General features: G+C 31.6%; 1 pseudogene; it reads left to right on the plus strand.

Annotated features, from left to right (window-relative positions):
- The first annotated feature begins 219 nt into the window (after positions 1-219).
- LOC120142881 lies at positions 220-5184 on the plus strand (annotated as a pseudogene).
- Positions 5185-7928: the final 2744 nt, after the last annotated feature.

Below are 7928 nucleotides of genomic sequence, written 5' to 3' on the forward strand. Positions count from 1 at the left end.
ATTTTACGAAAATTTTAAGGATGATATATAAAGGTTGTAAATATTATTTCCAAATTTTATACATGTGAAATTTAATGTGGATCAGTGGAATTGAATTCGATTTTACATATTTAGCTGAAATTGGAAAATTTAGTGACTAAATTGTAGTTTTTGAAAATTTGCAAGGCAAAGATGGAAAGTGAATTTTTATTTGTTCACATTTGACTTTGGAATATTAAAATGGATGGTAGTGCAATGGCAAGTTGAAATTATCATGTTTCATTAAGGGTAAAATGATAATTTCACATTAAATGTGTAACATCCCAAAAAGTGGGCTAGTGACCAAAATGTAAATTTTGAAAGTTTGATGATCAAAGTAGAAAATTGGGAAAAGTTTAAAGACATAAATGGTATTTTTCCCAAAAAGAATTTTATTCTATAAATGGATTTATTTAGTGACCAAATTATAAATTTGGTAAAGTTTGGTGACCAAAGTGTAAACTTTGAAAAGTTTAGGGACCAAAATGTAATTTTAAAAAGTTACAAATGGGTCACGAAAATAATAAAATAAAAAAATATTATTTTCACATTTTTAAAATGTTGGAAAATAATATTTAATGGTTTAATTTCATGTTTAATTTGAACATTTGGACTAAGGTGACTGAATTGTAATTTTTGGAAATTACAAGGGAAAAATGGTAAAGTGGAAAACTAATTTGTTCATCTTTAACTATTGAAAGATGATAAGGCTGATATTTCTCTGATTTGGAAGATGATAAGGATATGAATCTTGATTTTATGGTAATTATGAAGTTATATTAATGGTAAATTGGTAATTTATCATTTAATGAATTTTTAATTCATTATTAATTAAGAAAGATGAAGAAATATCATGCCAATGTTCATCTTCTCCATCATCTTCACGTGAGTTCTATTCCAAGGTAATAAAATATTTCTTTTCCATTTTTGAGCCAATTTCTTTGGAATTCGAGTTATGTCGTGAACTAGGAAAGTGATCTACCACTATAAGAAAATATACCTTTAATGACACACGTTAATTTATAACTTGCAAAACATGTGTGTCATAAAAAATATCATGTTTTTTAAAATCTAAACTATTTATGACTTACAATAATGTGTGTCATATTTAATAGTCATAATCCAACAAAATTACAAAAACACAGAGTATAGTTTTAATTGTGTGTCATCTTTAGGAGCCGTATTCTAATTTCCCCCCTTATTTTCATCCTTTCCCTCTTGATCTTCCCCCCTCATTAACAAAAGTTCACGCCGCATGTGTTTCTCCCATTTTTCTTTTTTTTTTCCCTTTTTGTCTTCGCAACCTCCCACTGGTTTGGCCATTCACCACAACGCAGTCGAGGGAGTCAAAAATCAAGGGTTTCCATAGGTATTCCTCGTTCTCTATTCCACCATTCAATTTGGGTTTCCACAGTTATTGGTGTTATAGATGTAGAAGTAAAGAGAAGGGTTATGAGATACAAGTGAAAGAGGGTTTCTGTGATAAGGTTAAGCATTACTTCTGATTTTTTTGTGATGATGATAACATGTTTTTTTCTAGGAATGTTTTTCTCTTTTTTTCAGAAAACATCTCACATTAGTGTTATTACCATCTGTGCGCAGTTGGATGAACTGAGACAAATATACGAGGAATTGCAAGAATTTCTGGAAGAGGCGCTTGTTAGTGTATAAAGCATTTATATTACGAATTCAAAATACCATTTGTGGTTCCTACAGGTATATTAACATAAATTAGCATCCTCACAGGTTTCATTGTTAGAGCTTGAACAAGTTCCTCATTTATGCAAAGAGAAGTTTGCCCCTTGTATTGTTTATATTCATCAAATAAGTGCGTATGTGTCTCTTCTCATATCCATGTGTCAAATCAATTCCTGTGATACTAAACATAATCTTACTCTACTGCAAGTACATCTTAATTAACATTTAGCATGATAATTTTTGTTTGTCTGTCGTTAGATACTTGATGTGTTTTTTTGAAGAGAAACCTGATGATATTGCACAAGCGAGAATTGAAGATCTTGAATTTGTAGTAAGTTGATGCATGCATTAGATGGCTAGCTAAATTAGTAAATATCTAATGTTAGATTTTCAAGGCTAATTAAGTTGATATTTTCATCATATTTAAATGGATGTGACTGTTATTCCCACTTTTATTGCATCTATTGGAGAATATGCTATGAAAACTCAGTTCTCTGATGCTGATGGAGAAACAAAAAGATTCTTTTATCGTACTCCAAAGACACGAGAATTAGATAACCTTCTTGGAGACATTTATCATAAAGTTCTAGGTATGCTTTGTAATTCATTTCTAAGTTGTTAAGTCCAGCTGTGTTATATATTTACAAGTTTCATTTATCAAAAAAAATATTTACAAGTTTCATCGAGTAGCCCATCTCAACAAGCTGTATACCAGTCCATGCTGCTCCTAGCAAGTGAAAGGTCATGTTAGTTAACATGGTAACGTGATTTTAGTGAATTTATTTGTAACATTAATTCTTAAATTCATTAACGAAGATATGGAGAGGGCAATTATCAGAGACTTGGTCTCACGTGTATTAACGTTCTCAACACATTTACACAAGGCTGTGAACTTTGTGTATGAACTTGATTGGTAAGAATCATAAAAGGTTCTCTTTATCTCTATTTTTCTCTATTCTCTAAACATAAATGTGTCTGAGGTAGTTTTGTTACTAACAATAATATCTTCATATTGATGTTAGCATGTTGTCATTGGCAATGGTTGCTCGCCAGAACAGTTATGTGAGGCCTACTTTAACCATGGAGACCATTCTTGATATACAAAATGGAAGGAAGGAACCATCTACTTACAATTTTACAATTCTTTCTTAAAAAAACTATCAAGAGAATTATTATTAAAAGTGACATAATTTTTTCTCTAATAAGAAATAACAACTCCATACTGGTCTACAAGCATGTTTTGCAGGAAATGACAGTAGATACATTTATCCATACTGACACAAAGATTCTTGATGAAGGTAAGTTGAGTTAAAAGTTCAATGGTAGCATGTAAAAATCTCAAGAAAATGCGTCTTATCTAGAAAAGCTTGTTCTGAATATTTCATTGTGAAGTTCTTCCCACCCTCCAAATTATAAGGTTCTGTTATTTTCAGGAAGGATGCATATCATCACTGGTCCTAATTATTCAGGGAAAAGCATCTATATAAAGCAGGTAAGTCTGGTGTACTTTTCTAGTGGAAGCATATTTGTAAAAGGCGTGTGATTCTGTACGTGCATTTGCTAAGTTTTGATGGATTTATGTAACTGTACCTATTTGAAATACTAAATTCATGATACTTTGGAGATAACTACTTTAGTAGCCTACATAATCATCCATTTATTGTACTTACAAATTTATGGTTTTCCTAGGTGGCTTTAATTGTTTTCCTTTCTCATATTGGAAGTTTTGTACCTGGTGATGTTGCAACAGTTGGATTAACTGATAGGTAACTTCTTCTTGTTGCTAAATTCATTCTTAAAATTATGTATGTCTGTTAGTATTTTATCTGGTATGTTAGTTAACTGTGTTTCCCATTTTCACAGGATATTCTGTGCGATGGGAGGCAAGCTTATGACTGCAGAACAGTCCACTTTTATGATAGATCTACATCAAGTGGGAATGATCTAAGGTACACTGATTGATAGTTCAATTTTGGATATTTGCGTATATCTGATTTTTTATTGGATATTTGAGGATTTGGATAGTGCAATTTTAATTGACTGGATTCAGAGTGGATGTAGATATTAACATCTGATATCCACTATCCGAATCTTCTTTACTTTTGTAATTGGTTCTGAATTAGATATATGAATCAGTAATTGCTTTACTTTTTCCTTTTGTCATACTAAATTTAGAGATTTGAGGGACTCGTATATTTGGCCTGATTCAGATAATAATATTCAAATATAATATAAATAATAAATAGATTTGGATTTTAAAGTAGCTTTGTAAATTTGAATTAGAGTGCTACAAAAATTTCAGCTTTTGTCATCTCTTATTTTGAAAAGAGTTTTGGGTCGTTTAGGAAATTTCCACTTTTTAATGTTGACGGTGATAATTTCACAGGCAGTCAACTTCACGGTCTTTATGTTTTGGTGGATGAATTTGGTAAAGGAACCTTGACAGATGGTTTGTGTTTACTCTTTAACCTCATAGCACATATATGTAATTTCTGGTTATGCAGTACCACAAATATGTTCATCGAGTTATTGTATCCTTTTGAATTTAGATGGCATTAGTCTTTTTGGTGGGACCATAACGCACTTTGTCAACTTAGATGTTCCACCGAAGGTTTGCTGATATGTTCTTCCTTCCACAAAAATATCAGCTATTGTTATAATCTGATGGGTAGATCGAATCTACTATGTCAACAAGTAAAAAACGTTTTGTTATGATGTTGTTTACCCCCACTTATTCCATCTCAGACACATGTTTTGATATTCTGATTTGAGGTTTGATATTGAAAATATGGAAAAACTTGGAAAAGTAATATGTTCATAGCGAAATCCATATCGAAATTCACCCTTGGTAACATATGTGTACTCTCATCTGGAGCTAAGTACTAAAACTCCACAGTTTTTTGCTCAGCTTGTCTAATTACTTGGCTTTAGCATTCACCACTGTTCATTTCCAAGCGTAGGAAGGCATATTTGTTGTTTGGCTGTTGATTTAATTGAAACATAATATTTATGGTGGTTATATGAAGTTATGAAAGAATTTAAGTGAAATTGAGTAACTTATTGAATGATTGGTTGTGTGTTTACTATAATAATTATCAATAAACTATTGGGGGCATGCGGTATTTGTATTTTGCAGGTTTTGGTGTGCACTCACTTAACCGAGTTACTTAATGAAAGTTGCTTACCAAAAGTACACATTACTGTATTCTCACAATTAATGGCATGTTCACCTAGAGAGGAATAAGGGAAAACACACACACATGCATACACTCATTGACCTTTTAACTTATTGATCTTACACTCTTCCCCTTCTACAACCATTTTTAGTCTGAGAAAATAAGCTTTTACACCATGAGCGTGCTACGGCCATAGGAGAACTCTACAAATGTTGAAGACATTATCTTTCTATACCGGTACAGTTCTGTTGCATTTACATCCAAATTTATTGGAATCACAGTAACGTGTTAAAATCTTCCAAAAATGACTATAACTTCATAGCATTCATCTCAGATACACCGACAAAGATACACAATAGGGGGAACATCATGGACACAATCATACTAGGATTTTCAAAAAATTAGGAGTATGGCATGACACAGCTTTAAAAATTTATTTATATATCAATATACAATAAAAATGTAAAATTGATACTTATTAGTTTTAATTGATTTTTAAAACATTTAAAATTGATTTTAATTGATTTTTAAAAATGTAAAAGTGATACTTTTATTTTATTCTTTTGATATGTCCCTGTGTGTTCGATACATATTTTGCAATATCAGAGCTATATTTGGGTCCAACATTTGGATACTCCATGTCAAAGAGCATCAGTGCATCATAGCTCTGTTATGCCCTGAAAAGTGATGGCAGCCTAGGACCCTTATAAATTTCTTGCTAGTGTTTGTTTGATCTTAATTATTTCCAAAGACCAGCATAGCATGTATTAATATGCATCTTATACCGAGCCACCAGGATGTATCAAAATAACTTAAGATTTGTAATTCCTGGGCCAGAACTAATGGTTTCAATGTACTTGTACATAGTTTAATTCAAAAATCAAGATAATAATGATATATGCATTCTTGCAGGTTAGTTCCCGTAATGCAGCTCTCAGCTATGTTGATTTTCCTTCCTCTATTTTTTTATTCTCTGTAACTTGGGGATTCATTTAGGAAATCCTTACTAAAAATCACATCAATTACTTCTTATATCCTGCAGAACTACATTGTGCACTACTAGCAGGTATGTTCAGAGTTTATAAGACTGAATTTGTTGCCATTTCATCACTATTTGCATAAAAATGATTAAAGCATTTAGGTAGTACAAGCCTAACCGGATCAGCCAATTCAATCAAGACCTAGTTGGTCTAAGATTCAACCATATAAGTTGAATAAAAAATTAAGAGCCAATAAAAACTGTAAACCAAGAGCCTGAAAAACTAGTTAAAACTGGCAAAACCAGACTTTGTTTTTATTAAGTTTGGACTTTTAACGAAATGATTTTGTTCATTTTTGCTTTTGTTGATTTTAACGAAATGCTTTCTGTGTCAAACTAGTCAATTTGTGAACCCATCTACCAAATTTCCGTCTTCACCACCTAACCACATACGAACTGACTCTAACTAACCACTACCAGTGAAGATGAAAGTATGAAATTTAGGATCTTTTTGAATTTCGATGATCATCTATCCACACCTTTATTTTTCGTTCTTCTAAAGTCATTATAAGCAATTACCGTAACAATACGTGGAAAAAGAACACGATTATCAGGGCTTTTGTTTTATATTGTTTTGATTGTCTTGTAATTGTCTTTATAAGACCTACAAGTTATTTATATTACAAAGCGTTTTTATTTAGACTTAATATTCTTTGCTTGATGTAGGCCTTTCACAATATTGGCTAAAGGTATTTTTGGTACTACAAGATCAAGCATGTTTCTCTCCACATACTGTACTTCTTCCTGGTGAGCTTCAGTGAACACATACACTTAATTTCTCTAGCTTAAAGAAATTTTCGGTTTTGATATGTAAGAGATGTCCATTTAGTACTTTGGCATCTATGCAAATGCTTCTTAATTGCAATTGAAATAGGATTCAAGTGCACAGCGTCTTGGGCCTAAATATCTTGGCCAAACCACTAACCTCGGTTTGACATTCCTCCAAATATAACCAGCCAAATAGTGTCCCAGTGTGATATGATTAACCTGATTCAGTTGATCATGCCATATATTTTTTTTTATTGAAAGCATAGACATCGTTGATTTTCGGATCATATAGTGTATAATGTTATTATTCGTGTTGATATTGTTGTGAACAAAGTTGGTACTTTTTATAATGCTATTGATTTGATGACTTTGCATAATGTTATTATGCTTCAAAGAATGCATATGTAAAATTAGTTATTTTAGTACTCTTTAATAGTTAATTATATACTTCACTTTAAATAAGTATAAATTATATACTTTAAATAAGTATAAATTATATACTTATTTCATATTTTTTACTTAGGTTGGTAATGGGAAGGAAGAATACACGGATGATGACATTGATGATATTCGCAAAGAATGGGTATCTTATGTGGAAAACTTTATTATGATGTGATATTTTGTATCGACATGTGATTAATACAATATTTTTGATAACTTAATGTGAATATATTGTATGCAAATGGATTGCTTATATATAATATGATACATAAATTTTACTTTATGAGGCATTAAATGTGATTTAGTTTGATTATTTATCAATCTACAATATATATATGTGTATATATATATATACTTTACTAAATACAATCACGACACACGAACGTGTGTCGTTTTTTTAATGACGTGTGCTTCAATGACACGCAATGTAAGTCATATATACGTGTCATAAATTTATGACACACAAATGTGAGTCAAGAAGATTTACGACGGGGGCTTCAATGACGCTCAATGTAAGTCATACATGCGTGTCATAAATTTATGACACACAAATGTGTGTCATCTTAATTTATGACCGTGTCTTCAATGACGCGCAATGAGCATCATAAATGCGCGTCATAAATGTGCGTCATAAATGCATGTCATAAATACGCGTCAAAGATTCATGACATGCAGTTGCGCGTCATCTGAAATTTATGTCGGTGGCTTCAACGACAGGCAAATGTGTGTCATCCGCACCCATAGATGACACGCAATGTGCGTCATTAAAGGGGTTTTTCTACTAGTAT

This window comes from Hibiscus syriacus, unplaced genomic scaffold (assembly GCF_006381635.1).
Source record: "Hibiscus syriacus cultivar Baekdansim isolate YM2019G1 unplaced genomic scaffold, ASM638163v2 tig00110831_pilon, whole genome shotgun sequence".
Lineage (NCBI taxonomy): Eukaryota > Viridiplantae > Streptophyta > Magnoliopsida > Malvales > Malvaceae > Hibiscus > Hibiscus syriacus.